This window comes from Crocodylus porosus, unplaced genomic scaffold (assembly GCF_001723895.1).
Source record: "Crocodylus porosus isolate Cpor-Errol unplaced genomic scaffold, CroPor_comp1, whole genome shotgun sequence".
NCBI classification, from domain to species: Eukaryota; Metazoa; Chordata; order Crocodylia; family Crocodylidae; genus Crocodylus; species Crocodylus porosus.
Genome location: NW_017728907.1, coordinates 38,933,691 through 38,947,915, shown reverse-complemented (window position 1 = coordinate 38,947,915; position 14,225 = coordinate 38,933,691). Strand labels below are relative to the sequence as shown.

General features: G+C 41.0%; 1 protein-coding gene across 3 annotated transcripts in view; it reads right to left on the bottom strand.

Annotated features, from left to right (window-relative positions):
* Nucleotides 1-14,225, bottom strand: part of TTLL7 (tubulin tyrosine ligase like 7) — an 82,053-nt gene that overhangs the window by 42,217 nt on the left and 25,611 nt on the right. The gene's annotated exons all lie outside the window — the stretch shown is intronic.

Sequence of the window (14,225 nt, the reverse complement as noted above, 5' to 3'; positions counted from 1 at the left end):
GAACTCCCATCTCCCTGGGGTCATGGTCCCTGAGGGCCTGACCGACAAGCCTCTTGAGTTTGTCAAAGTTGGCTTTTCTGAAGTCAAGGACTTCTGAAGGTGATCAGCTCGTGGTCGCTGTCACCCAGCTTCCCATCGATGGCTGATCATCAAGTCAGGTGCAGGGGGGTGGTCTGCCACCGAGCACACGGGGGGACCCTCGCACTCCTGGGGGATGCTCCATCTGTCCCACCATCTTAGCATTCATGAGCCATGCCTGGTACCTCGAGGTACATAGAAAAAGCATATAAAGCTGTGTTTATAGCTAAGATAGCTGATTCTCAGAATCAGAATCAAACCTTCAGATTCAGCCAAATTGAATCGGGACAGTGATCCAAATCAGGGAATCGAATCACTGTCCCCTGAAATTGGGCCAAATCCAAATAGAATACAGACTATTTCACACACCCCTAGTTATATATCACAACTATCAAATGATTTCAGTAGAACATTTGCTGCATAGCTGAACAATGCAACAATGAATCTGTTAATGGTAAACTCTCCTCTAGCTGTATCTAGCAGTCTGTAAGTAACCCTGGAATGTGATTCTATTCTGAAATGTGACCATTTGAACACACAAAATCCTCATTCAAGGTCTGTTCCTCATTGATTTTTAAAGCAATTACTTTAGCTTGTTGTACAGAGGCACTGAGAGACACAGCCATGGACCACTACTCCACTGTGTTACATACTGTACACATAGAGAAGAAAGAAACAGTCCCTGTCCCAAACAGCTTACAATCTAGGCATAAGAGAGACAATGTATTATAGTATACAGACAGAAGAGTACTGAGAGAGAAATTTAGGTTGGCTATTAAAAAGAACTCTCTCACTATGAGGGCAATTTAAAAATTAGAATAGAATACTATAGAAGTTGTGGGATCTCCATCTTTGGACCTTTTTGAGAGCCAGTTAGAGAGACATTTACCTAGGATGGTTTAAAACAGTTACGAACTTGGCTTGAGTGGAGATTTAGACTAGATGACCTCCCAAGGTCCTCCCTTCCAGCACTTTTCTAAGGTTCTAATGTTAGTAACTACAACAAGCACTGGTGTCAGCAGACCAGCCCATAACCACTCTCAAATTTGCTTCAAGTATCAAAGGAGTTTTAAGGATGGCTTTAAAGGAAGATTATTAGGCAACTTTGCCAGCAAGTACGGGAAATACTTTTCAGACATAAATATGAAGATACTTGATCAAAATTTGACAAGGAGACAGCATCAATATCAAAAACTGACTGGAAACAAGAAAATCTTGGTAGTGAATGAAAGAAAACAGATTAGGGATAGGCTGGAAGAGCCTTAAGACTAAAAACAGTTTACATTTGTCACAAAGAAGGAAAGGATGCAAGCAGAAGGGTGACATGGTCAAACCAAAAAATAAAGAAAGTGCATTAATGGCTAACGTAAATTAGTTGGTCTAATAAAAGATATCAGATTTACCCGAAGAACCCCATCTGCTTATGTCCTTAGACCAACACAACTACAACCTACACCCCTTAATGACTAACATAAATTTGTACTGCATTTTACTCCAGCATTTGTCAGTACAACTATGGGAAAGGGAGCTAGACTCCATTCTGGCCCCAGTGTGTCTGCACCACTGCTATTAAGCCCCAGTTAAGTCCAGCCCTCATAACTGGAACAAAGACTTAAACCCAGAACTTTCACAACAGGCTACAGAGAAAAACTTACTAGACAAGGAAATGAGTAGATAAAATCTTATTTAAAATATATTTATCATAAGCAAAGCTACACTTATGATTTGCTTAACATGATAACCAGTAGCACTGTTGGTCTGAAGTCAGGCAGAAGGGCAGGGTAGATTTGCACCTTATAGACTAATTAAATCAGAAATATGAAATCATAAGCATGAAGTGGCCTACTTCATCAGATGCTGTGATCTTGAAAGATTTTGATTTTGAAAGATTATACTATGATATCCAATTTAGTTAGTCTGTAAGGTGCAAATCTACCCTGCCTTCTGCCATCAATTAGTCTGCCATACTGAAATAATTTAATTATGAAAAAACTTCATATCCAGTCTTGCAAACCTTGTACCCCTTTAACTTTCTAATGTAAATAGTTCAACTGACATATATAAGCCCCAAAGAACAAAGGCTTAAGAATACTAAAAAATATGCAAACAAGACCTATTAAAATAAATGGAGAGATCCCACCAACTTCAATGGGCCTTGTATCAAGGCCTGGTCCAACTTTCAGAAGCAGTATACTAATTGTAATGTACTTAGCAAATCAAATGTCCAACTCAAATTACTGCCTTTTGGATTTCAAACTACAGTAGAACCTGAAAAAATGTAGTTTTCATGCTTTAGAAACAGCTGACCAGACACCACATTTACTCAAGTCTAAAATGAGGTTTTTTTCCCCATTCATCATGGGGAAAACAAGGCCTCTTCTTAAAACTGAAGCATCGCAACTGGGAGCTGTGAGAAACAGCAGTGCAGGGACAGGGATGCATCAGGTCTACTCCCTGTCTGGATTTTCCACTTCCTTTCCCCCACCCCTTCCCTCCCTTACTGGCCAAGGAAGGAATCTACACATTGCTGCTGCTTTAGTTTCCAGCTGGCCCCATGCTGCAGGAAGTAACTCTGCTGGGAGCTCAGCACTGCACCATGCCCTATTCCTTTTCTCTCTCCCCTCGTCTCCCCACCTGTGCTCAGATCAGCAGAAGGAGGTAAATGGTGAGGTGGGAGTAACCATGGAGCAAGGGATGAGGGACAGGATGCCTGTTCCCCCACCCCTGCTTTCCCCACAACCTGCCACTGCTTCCCCTGCCTCCTACTCCTCACTCCTGCTTCCCCCATCTGCTCCCTCGCTTCTGCTTTCCCCACCACCTGCCCCTCTGCTGCTTTCTTCCTGCCTTACAATCTATGAATCTAATTAAAGCACCTTGTGTAACAGAGTCCCCATGCTTCAAAATGGCAGCTGGGGCGCTTTACTGAAACCTTGTCAAGGGAAGATGACTAGCATGCTCCAGCAGACTCGATTAATCGAGTGTACTCCCAACATGCTAGAATTACAGTGCACTGGAGCAGCCTCCTGGAATGTATACAGGTACCCATCGAGAAGTGCATGCTGACTTTCACTTCTAAGTTTTCTAACATCTTGAGTACTATTAACAATACTTCATATTACTGTTGCAGCATTATATATAACATTTCTGCCAGCAATATGAGAAGTAATTATAGTACACTGTAACATTTATAATATCTTTTCTGTCCTTTCAATTTAGCTTAACACAGGTGAGAAATGTAATCACAGACTTCTCTAGTAAGCTACTACAACTACAGTTTAAGAATAAGTAAGATAATACTATCTGTGCTCTTATCTTCTTCTAAGTTTAAAAACGTACTTTATTCACAATAGGTTTCTGAAATCACAATTTTTATGGCATATGTCCTGAACAATAAGAATCCATTACAAACAAGAAGCTGAGGACGTTTGTGGCTATGGCACATTTCAGGTGGCATCACAGATTCTGGGTAGCTGTAGATGCATGTACATACAATATGTACACATACAGAAGACAGAAACAGTCCCTGTCCCAAACAGCTTACAATTTAGGCATAAGAGAGACAACATATTATAAATATACAGACAAAGGGTACTGGGATGGAAATTTAGGTTGGCTATTAAAAAGAACTCTCTTACTATGAGGGTGATTTAAAAATTGGACTAGATTACTATATATGTTGTGGGATCTCCATCTTTGGACCTTTTTAAGAGATAGAAACCTGATGTCATCTCAAACACCTGCTGTGTTGCCCCGTGTTCAAAGGTTTGAGATATCAAGGAAACACTTCATTCTAATCCCAGAATTTGGCAGGAATATAAAAATAGAAAGGATTTTTTAGGCAGACAAGGTTCTTTGGGTGAATCTGGTATCTTTTATTAGACCAACTTAAATAGTTGGAAAAAAATTTCATCAGGCTGAGGAAGGTTCAGCAGTTGGTGTGTGCTCTTCCTGCATGGAATAAAAAGTAAAGAAGCCAGAGGCTGGGCTCGTATCCATACAAGGCAGGCAGGCACTGAAGATGTAGACTGAGGAGTCAATGGGTGAGAAACAGGCTGTCTACATTTTTTTAGAATTTGTTTTAGAAACGTCTAAAAAGAGAATTTTTTAGACATTTTAGAATAATGCATTTTATCTGTTGCTTATGATTACATACAAAATTCAGTTATTGATTTAGGATATAATCTTTTTCTTTTTCTCTTTGTAAGCTTTGATCATAGTTAATTAAGGTGCACAAAACCTGCTCTAATGATGCATTAACACAATTCTCAGATCCACCGCTGAGTCCTGAAGATAGATTTAAGAGGCAGGATGCCACATTCTTCTTCCTGCTGCTCACTACAGTCCCCTGCACTTAGCTGACAGCTGGGCTACTTTTCAAGTTTTACTCAAGAAGGTAAATTAAGAGCAACTCTCAACTTAGCATTTAAAGGCATTACAAAATTTCGGAAGCCACTGTTTGCTAAATGCTAGTGGTTGCACAGAAGAAAAAAGGGACAGAAAGAAAAGTATGGGAAAGAAAATCTCCCTCCACATCCCAGGCTTGAGTGCTTCCTTAAGGTTGCAATACTGCATTAGTACCTCTTTACAGGCCAAAACAATCTCTTCTTCCTTTTCCGGATTCTATCCAATGGCTGCCATGAGAATTCAATTCTTTCTCCCTCAACAGAATGTCAACTAGAAGCAACCATCTCCACAACAGAAACTGCCAGGGAATGAAATAGGCTGAGCTCATTTAGAATGAATTGTTCATCAACAGGGAATTAGAGAAGTGAACTGGAGACTCTTCATTTAGACAACCTGCTGAACCATCTGGCTTCAAAAAGCCCCCTTTGCCTATCTTGAATAAGCCCACTGAACTACAACTTTTATACAGTTTTACCTTTTCGCTTTCCTCTACGAGGCTGACCTATCCTAGTATCTTCCATCTTTCTATTACTTGTCTTAGTAGACTATTTAGATAATAGATAAATGCCCAAAATTTATGAGCAGAAAAATAGATACAAGCAGTGTCAAATGTCTAAGCTGTTCTGGGTAGACCATCAGCAAAACAAATTTAAACAGTCAACATCCAAGCCATTTTAAACCCAGTAAACACAGGCGATAATACATAAACAGAAAAGTATTTGTTAAATAATCAATGTGTATCTACACAGGGTTGCTTAGTAAAGACTCCTGTACAAAATGTTCCCAATGTACATTATTTTATATTCTCACTCTATATTTACACTTTAACTAGTGATGGTTACAAATTATTAATTATAAACTTAGATTGGAAATAAGAATAGATTCATAGATTGTAAGGGGCTGGAAGGGAACCTCACAAGATCATCCGTTCCAGCCCCCCTGCACTAGGCAGGAAAGACAGCTGAGGTCCAGTGACCCCAGCTAGGTGACTATCCAGTCTCCTCTTGAAGATTTCCAAGGTAGGTGATTGCACCACCTCTGGAGGGAGTTTATTCCAGTCTGGACACCCTAACTGTGAAGAAGTTTTTCCTAGTGTTAAGCCTGAAATGGTCTTCCAGGAATTTGTGGCCATTACTCCTGGTAATGGCCAGGAGGTACCCTGGAGGTGCCCAAGGGTGCCCTGGTGAACAGCTGTTCACCGAGCCCTTGATGTACTCCCCTGATATAGAGGTAAGCTGCTACCAAGTCCCATCCTTCTATTTTTTAATCTGAAGAGACCCAAGTCTCTCAACCTTTCCTTGTACGGCTTGCCTCGCAAGTTTCTGATCATACAGGTGGCTCCTCTACGGACTCAAGCTTTTCCATGTCCTTGCTGAAGTGTGGCACCCACAACTGGACACAGTACTTCAGCTACAGTCTCACCACGCCTGAGTGAAGCAAAAGAATCACTTCCTCAGTTTTCCTTAAGATGCATCAGTTGATGCATGCCTGAGTATTGTTTGCCATGCTGGCTACAGCATCACACAGACAGCTCATGTGCATACTACAGTCTATTATTACCCCTCGGTCCCTTTCAGTCACGGTGCTAGTCAGTTTGACACCACCAAGCCTGTAAGTATGTTGGGGATCACTCATCCCCACACAAAGCACTTTACACTTCTCAATATTGAACTTAATCTGGTTCCTATCCACCAAAGTTGCCAACCTGTCTAGGTCCACCTGTATCTGCAGCCTATTTTCAAGCATGACCTCGCTCCTCCATAACTTGGTGTCATCTGCAAACTTGGCCAGTGAATTCTTCACCCCCACATACAAATCACTGATAAAGATACTGAAAAGCACTGGACCAAGCATGGACCCCTACAGGACACCACTGGCCACTTCTCCCCAGGATGACACAGATCTGTTCATTAGAATTCTCTGGGTCCTACCCCACAACCAGCTTCCTACCCACCTAACTGTCGAATAGCTTAGACCGCAATCCTTCAATTCTCCCATGAGAACATCATGGGATACCAGATCAAAGGCCTCCTATGTTTCCCTCCAATATTTCTAATTATCAGAGAAGAGGAATTGTTTTAAAGACTAAATGCTAGAAGCAAGGAACCTGAATCACTTTACCACTGAACTGAACAAGGTTACAGTACAATTGGTTTGATAGGACAAGGAATCTGGCTCAACAATCATTCTTTATCATATATGCAGTCATGTATCTGCAATCCCCAGGTTAGGTTAATATGGTGTTGCTTTGTGGTGTGGAAGTCATCTGATAATCACCATGCCTCATAGCTTTTAGTGGTCACTAGTTGAGACCAGGTAGGATTATTTTTGTCTTCCTTACTGCATTAGCTTCCAGGTTTTCTACCTTCTGTTGAGGCACAAGGAAGTTGGCCTCAATTAACAGGGGGCATTTTGGCTGTGGTACATTGATGCTGTTGAGGTTTGTAAAGGTTCCTAGCTAGAGAAACTTGCTCCCTCACTCTAGGTCATGCTGATTGCTAAATCTGGGGTTAACAAGAAATTCCTCCCCTACGTCAGATCAGCATGCAGCATTGTGAAGAAGAGAATGTTACCTTCCTCAGTAATGTGTGTGGGGCCCAGTCCTTTTCCTAGGATCTTCTGAGGAAATATTAATCGGATGCTTCACTATTATTGCAGTGGCAAGGCACTAGCAATACTCTCATCTCCTCTGCTTTTACCTGTCATGTAATAGAGTATTCTTGGTGTTTCAGGTACTGTACTTTGTAGGAGAGTTTGAGAGTGTGATGTGGTAACTATGGGGATTCCTCAGGTTAAATGCAAGAGACTGGATGCTCAATTGCCTTGGTGACCTATGTTCCTATATTTTATGCTGAATTTTAAATAGTTACTGAATTTATTCCAGAACTGCTCAAGTTCATAATACTTGCTCTCACTTTGTAACTACCAGTATGTAACAGGATGGCCTCCTCATCTGATCTTTACCGGCCACCCTGCTCCTGGGGTAACAGCCTGCTTTCCTTTCCTGCCATGCCTTGATGGAAAAATATGAGAGTTGTTACAAAGGTGGGAGGCTACCCATCACTCGCCCTGTTGGTAACAGCCTAATACCCACTCCAACTTCTCCTCCACAGATCCCATGCCTCACAAATGTTATTGCTGTGTTACTTCACCGGCCTATGGCCACAGCAAACTGGGCACACAGTTGTGGCTCTTTTCTACAGTTCTAGAGGGCCACTCACACGCTACCCTTCTCTCACTGGGATCCCACTCACTCCGCTGGCTCTCACACAGCCTCTTTCATACTGCCCTCTCTCAGGGGCCACACTCATTCTGCCTGGTCTTACCCGACTTTGGGCTTAGCTCTCCTCTCCTCGGTCAGCCCTGGTGCAGTCTGTTGGGTATCTCCCGCTACGCTCACCTGAGCATCGACTGAATGATTCTATGACTGTAGGCCTACTTCACTCCTAGCCCCTCGCCAGGCTACTATGCCCACACTGAGCCGCCTCACTTGTCCATACTCACGGGGCCGCTCTACTCATCACCCCTCTCACACAGTGTCTGACTCGCGCTCTCAAGCTTTCCTCTGCTGCCTGGGTGTGGCCCTACGTCCCTCCTCTGGCCTAAGCTCTGCCTCAGGGGTCCTTCACTGAGCCCTGGGCTCCCCCTGCTTTCTAGAACACCACCAGGGGGGTGGGGCTGGGGTTATTAAGGCGCCCCAATCCGCCTTTCACCAAGGAGGTAACTGGCCTGGCATTTCCTGGGGGCTCCCATGCCACTAGGAGCCCCAGCAGACCAGCCTTCCCCAGCACAGTGCAGTTTTACATCTTACCCAGGACAAGGGGTCACCTCCTCCCCAAAGCCCTTGCCCTTACCTCCTGACTGGCTGGAACAGCCTCTCAGCCTGATGTATTCTCCTTCCTTCCTGCAGCAAACTGCAGCCCAGTTTATATCCCTAGGCCAAAATGGCTGCCCTCACTGGGTACCTGGCTGCTGCCTGGTTGCTACTCTTACACAGTAAAACTACAAAAGGGTTGTGCATACAGCTAAACAATGTGTGTGTGAGTGAACATAGCTGTAGTTGCACTGCTGTATTTCATAACTGTGTCAGAAAACCAAAGCAAAGGAAAGGTTCACCTTAGCTAAATGGCCTACAGGTCTACTGTGACTAAGCTATACCCAATGCTGTGACTAGCATTATGTGCAGCTGCCTTTAGCAACCAGGCATAACTGACTAAAGAGCCCCTTAAAGGACCAAATCCTAAATGTTACCTAACATTTTAGGATTCAAGTTAGCTAAATGAAACAATCTCACCAGAAAAAGCTGGACAAGCTGCACTTTGTCACTCAGTCTCTTTGTCAAAACATTCAAACAGCAGATTCTTGCTCTTCCAGTCTTCCTTCAGTCCAGTAACACGAAGTTGCAGGAGAAAGAAAACTTGCAGCTGTCATAATAGGAAAGTTGATGATGCCACGTATACATCCCTTTACACAAAACTCTGCAGAATTTAAACAGATTAACCTAACAGGCTCCTATATAAATTTGTAAACCTATATAATCTACTAAATAAAGAATGGCATCTTTTCTATAACATGAATCTAATGTTCTGTTAAAATGATGCGTGAACATAAATATTTTTGGAGACTTCATTAAACTTGCTAAAATTTTTCCAAATATTGTACTTATTGTAAGAGTTGACATGTAAATGGCCAACTACCATAAGTCTGATTATGCTCAGCGAGGTTAATGGCTATTACCACATAGATCAAAGGATTTACCAGAAAACCACAGATCCCTTTAAAGCTGATGTGGCTGTTAGCCTAAATGGAGCAATTAAAGGTGTTCTTTAAGTTTTCTTTTAATAGAGGGCACAGCTGAAGACATTAGACGCCACTCTGCAAGACTCTGAGCATGAGGAAAGTAAAGTCACAAGGTCAGAGCTCCCTAGGATTTCTTGCAAATGCAGAAAACTAGGTAATAGTTTGGTAATAGGTATGGTAAACTCTGCATTTGAGAGAAAAAAGCCAGCAGACAACAAGAAGCAATCCTAATAGAATCCATGCAACAATGAAGAGGGACAAAGATCTTCGGGACATAAGGCAGTTGGTTGCAGTTGGTTTCCACTCTTTCAGAAAAACAACTTTATCGGTAAACCAGTTTGCAAAGAGATAACTGAACCATATTATCAATTTTTATCCTTATTGAATCAATCTAGCAAGACCCAAATCATTGGATCACTACTCAGGCCAAAGGGACAGCAGTATTTTTAAAAGCTTGTTTTAAAAAAAAAAAAAATTCAACACATACTTGAAATGCGGACCCTAGTGCCAGGCATTTCCTGAGGATTAAAGAAAGGTTGGATGTAATGGTTTTCTGCATTCATCTATGTGATCATTAATGCCTATTCAATATGCCTCTGCTAGTACTGCTTCATTAATTATTATGGTGGCACTCAATGAATAAGTATAAGTCAAATTTAACTGAAGAGTATAGTTAACATGTGAACTTTCTCCCTTAAATTTATACGGAAAACAAAATGTTTTCTTCCCAAATTCACACCTCTTGCCAAAGAGCTCATGAATGTGACAAAATGTATATAGATGATATGTGCTAATACATGAAAAATTAGGGGGAAAATAGCCCGATTTCTCTGATTTTATGTTGGTTTTTACTACATTTATTTTGTGGTGAGAACAAGCCCAGCAATTTCAGCATTGACAATAATTGCAAACCTCAAACATTCTCACAGGCAGTTACATTGTCTTCAGAGTTAGCCATATAAAAGAATAGATTTTTGCATAACATAGGAATTCTTCTCATTTCTCTGAATAATTATGCCTATTTAGACCAAAACATGCTCACTGTGGCATTACAAAATACATTTGCTACTGTGAACCAATGACAAATGTATTTCCAATGTCAACATCCAAGATTTACAGAGCCAGAACATTATGTTACTGTAGTACCCCTGCTTTTCAGCTCCCTACAGGAGCCCCACCATTTTGCCATATAAATACAACGCATTCAATCTTAGCAGCTATGGATTGCAATCTACATGTTTCTTCTAAAGAATCAAAGAGGAGAAAAACAAGGAGCTATCTTGCTAAATTTCTCTCTTTTTCTTTCTCTTTCCTAAGAAAAAAAGAGAAATCTCCTAAGGTGCCTTCCCACAAGCTCCTTTCCATTTCTACAGTACCCCAAAAGAATGACACAGGAGCAATCAGAGCAATGGTTCTGCCCATCTTCATCACCATGAAACAGTAAAGATCCTTGGTGTTTGAAAGTGCTGTTGAGTGCCAGTGGTTAGACCAGGGGGGATAACATGAGATTCTTCCATTGCCCACTCAGCTTTAGATAGTCTGAAAGCATGCTTGCCTATGCATTAGTAAAAAGCAAACCCGTCTCCCAGTTTCACCATATATTTGCAGCATACTGAAAGGCAGATTGCAAAAGTTCTTTATATTCCTATTGTAAAATCTTGTTTGCAGAGAACCGCATAAGAAGAAGATTGTTAGTTACACACTTTGATAATCTATGACTTTACTGTTCACTTAATACAGATACTTCCCTTTGACAGTGCTGGCTGCCCAAACTTGGTACCAGATCTCATGTAGTGCCGAATACATTCTGCAAACTTCTAAAGTATATTTAAACTGAGAACCTTCCCCCATGTCAATGAATGCTGAGAGCTATCTGCACGTTGCACAGAATTTCCAGCAGTCCACGATCGCTCGTAAAATCTTCCTCTGAAATGGCTGGCTCAACCATTTATAATATACTGAAAGCCAAATCACAGACTATAAATTACATGTGTAGTAATCAACAGTGTATTAAGCATACTGTAATATTCATAGTTTTCTACAGGAAATTATCCAGACAAATGACTGACTTGGAAATAGATGTTCCTGACTTCTTCCACTAGATGGTGCAATCTGGCTTTATCTACATGAAGGCAGGCTTGTTTGAGAGAATCAGCATTCTCTTCCTTAAGCAATAATTTGCAATGTCACATTAGTCGAGACTGGAGAGGACAGGTGGTATTTCTGCCTATTTTTAAAATAATTAATGCTATGGGGATACTCATGAGTAGATATTTGTGTTAAAACAATGTTTCTAAAAACCAATGAGGAAAAATCAGACAGAGGCAATCTTAGCGTATCACTTAAGTGCTGTGTTTAAATATAACTCTAAAAGAGATATTAAAGTGGTGTTCATGATTCAGTCTATTTGTCTTTATGCAAACCATCCTATCAACTGAGGGGGTTTTCTAGTTTCATGGAAATAAACCAAGAAAGCAGCAGCATGTTTCCCATTTTCATGAAATAACACTAGATAGACAGTTTATTCAGTGCCTAAGGCACTTGACTGAGACATCAACAACCACCTTCAGTTTTCTGCCATACTTATCTATTTTTTCCTCAAGTGCTTCTGCTTAAATGAAGCATAGTGTCCATTTAAAAATGACATCCTCTTACTCAACAGGTTGATTCCCTGGCTCCATTTCAGCAAGGTACTTAAGCATCTACTTATCCATGCCCCCCTGCGCATATATTCAGATCTGATGTCAAAGGTAAATCGCTAAAGTTTTCATTACTTTTCAATCTTGCTAGCTCAGCATAGCCAAAACAGCTGAAACAAAACAAGATGAATTCTGGTTTTGCTACTGCTTCTTCAAAGAGAAACAAAAATAAATATTGCCAAACCTTCTAATAGGAACAGAATTGCAGGTTTTACGGAGGACATTTACTATATTTTCTCACATATAACATGCACCTTCCCCCCAATATAACACTCCCTCCCTCAAAATAAGCAGCAAAGCTGATTTTCTGACTAAGATAGAAACACCATGCTTTCATTCCTGCTCCACAATGCAGTGGTTGTTGCATAATTATTATGACAACAGAGGGAGTCAATTGACTTAATAGCTCACCATTCTGAACTCCAGAGGTGTTAACAATTGTCTTTTCTTTTTAATGGCTTTGATGTTGCACTAATCAAACTAACACAGGGCAATTCCACTGTCTGACAGCTGTTCCTGATCTCTCTCCTCTTTATTTCACAGGCTTGAAAACTCTTCAGGTTTTCTTTTTTTTCAAAATCACAGATTCACACACAAAGACTAGACATCAGGAGCAGCTAGGGTTTCAGCTTTTGTTAAGCAAGAAAGGGAGGGTGAATCAACTGAAATTAGTCTCTGCCCCTATTCTATGCAGCCATCACTGTAGGGGGGAAAAAAAAAAGGCTTTTTTCCTCCATTCTGCCTTTCAAAAACAGGGTATATATTATATTCTAGATCATGTTGTATTTGGAAAAACTATGAAATCTTAAGAAAATGAGGGAATTTAAATTCCAGCACTGGTACCACTGCATGAACAGAGATAACATTACCTCCGTACTACTATAGCTCCCAGCATCTGGTTCTTTGCAAAAGTTTGGAGTTAGGGTTAGGTCAAAACTGCCTCAAGACCTGGAAAATACCTTCTAGACCAGTGCAATGGTGCTAAACCACTCCTCTATGCCTGTTCTGGAAATTCCCTTGAAAAGGGATATTAGTTGCAAGGAAACTTGTATGGTTTTGTAACTTTTTTTCTAGGAGAACTGGCTTCAGGGAAACAATGTATTGAGTCAGTATGGCTGCACTAAGCATACAATTTAATGTAAATGAAAATTAAACTTGTCTTGATCACCTGAGTTCAAAAATCATTTGGCAGAGCTAAAAGTAAACAAAACAGAAGCCTTTATGCTTCTAAATTAAGCATGTCTGATAGTGAAACCAAGGAGACACAAACTTAGATCCCCATATGTCATCCTGACTACTTTTTAGAAGGGTTTAGCGCAATATTTCTTTTGCCTGTTTGCCTCAAAGACCTCCCCTGCCCCCAAACCTTAGTTTCCCCTAATCCTCATGCTTGAGGTCAAAGTAGAGGAGAACAAAGGAGTCCTCAATTATTGGATCCAACCAAGAAAGATTAAGACATGAAAATGCCATGTAGACAACAGACAGCAGATATATGCATCAGATTTCCAGGGGGAAAAACAAGTCTTAAAAAGGATCTTCTTTTCTCCAAGTCTTAGGAACCACACTGAACATGATCAGCTGGAATCAAAACTGAAATTAGTTCAGGAATTTCAAATGTGTCAGAGATCATTATTTATCTAAAATTACCTGGAGTGAAGAAAAGTGCAGGAACAATCACACACAAACAGGCGTTTTTGGTTAAAAACAACAAAACTACAAGTTCCAAAAACAGAACAAAGGTGCCCAAACTTATGGCTAGTCTAAAAGAACAGGCCATGCAGCCCCATGTCAGAACATCCAATGCCACAGGAGGGCATTAGTGCATTTCCAAAAGTCACTACTAGCATGTTGCCAAAGCTCACCACGACCGGGGCAGGGGGTAAATGGACACTGGCAAATCTCACCGAAAGGAAGATGCAGAGACCACCTCAGGTTGGAGAGCAGTTGCAATGTTGTGAAAGCAGTAAAGTATTAAACTTTGGCCAGCTAATTTTGTAAAATAAATGTGACGTACGCTAAAGAAAAGCATACAGGCCGCATCCATCTGATGCAGTCACATTCCTGGCCTTGTGATTAGCACTTATCACTAACATTATAACGAGCAATTCTGCCCCTTTAGGGAGTTCCTGGCAGGAGGGAAATGGTGGAATGAGATAAGAGTGAGAAGCCATGCAAGAAGCTGGAATTGTTACAGAAGAAGGAAGTCAATATTATTACATGCTGATCTGAGGGTACTCCAATAAT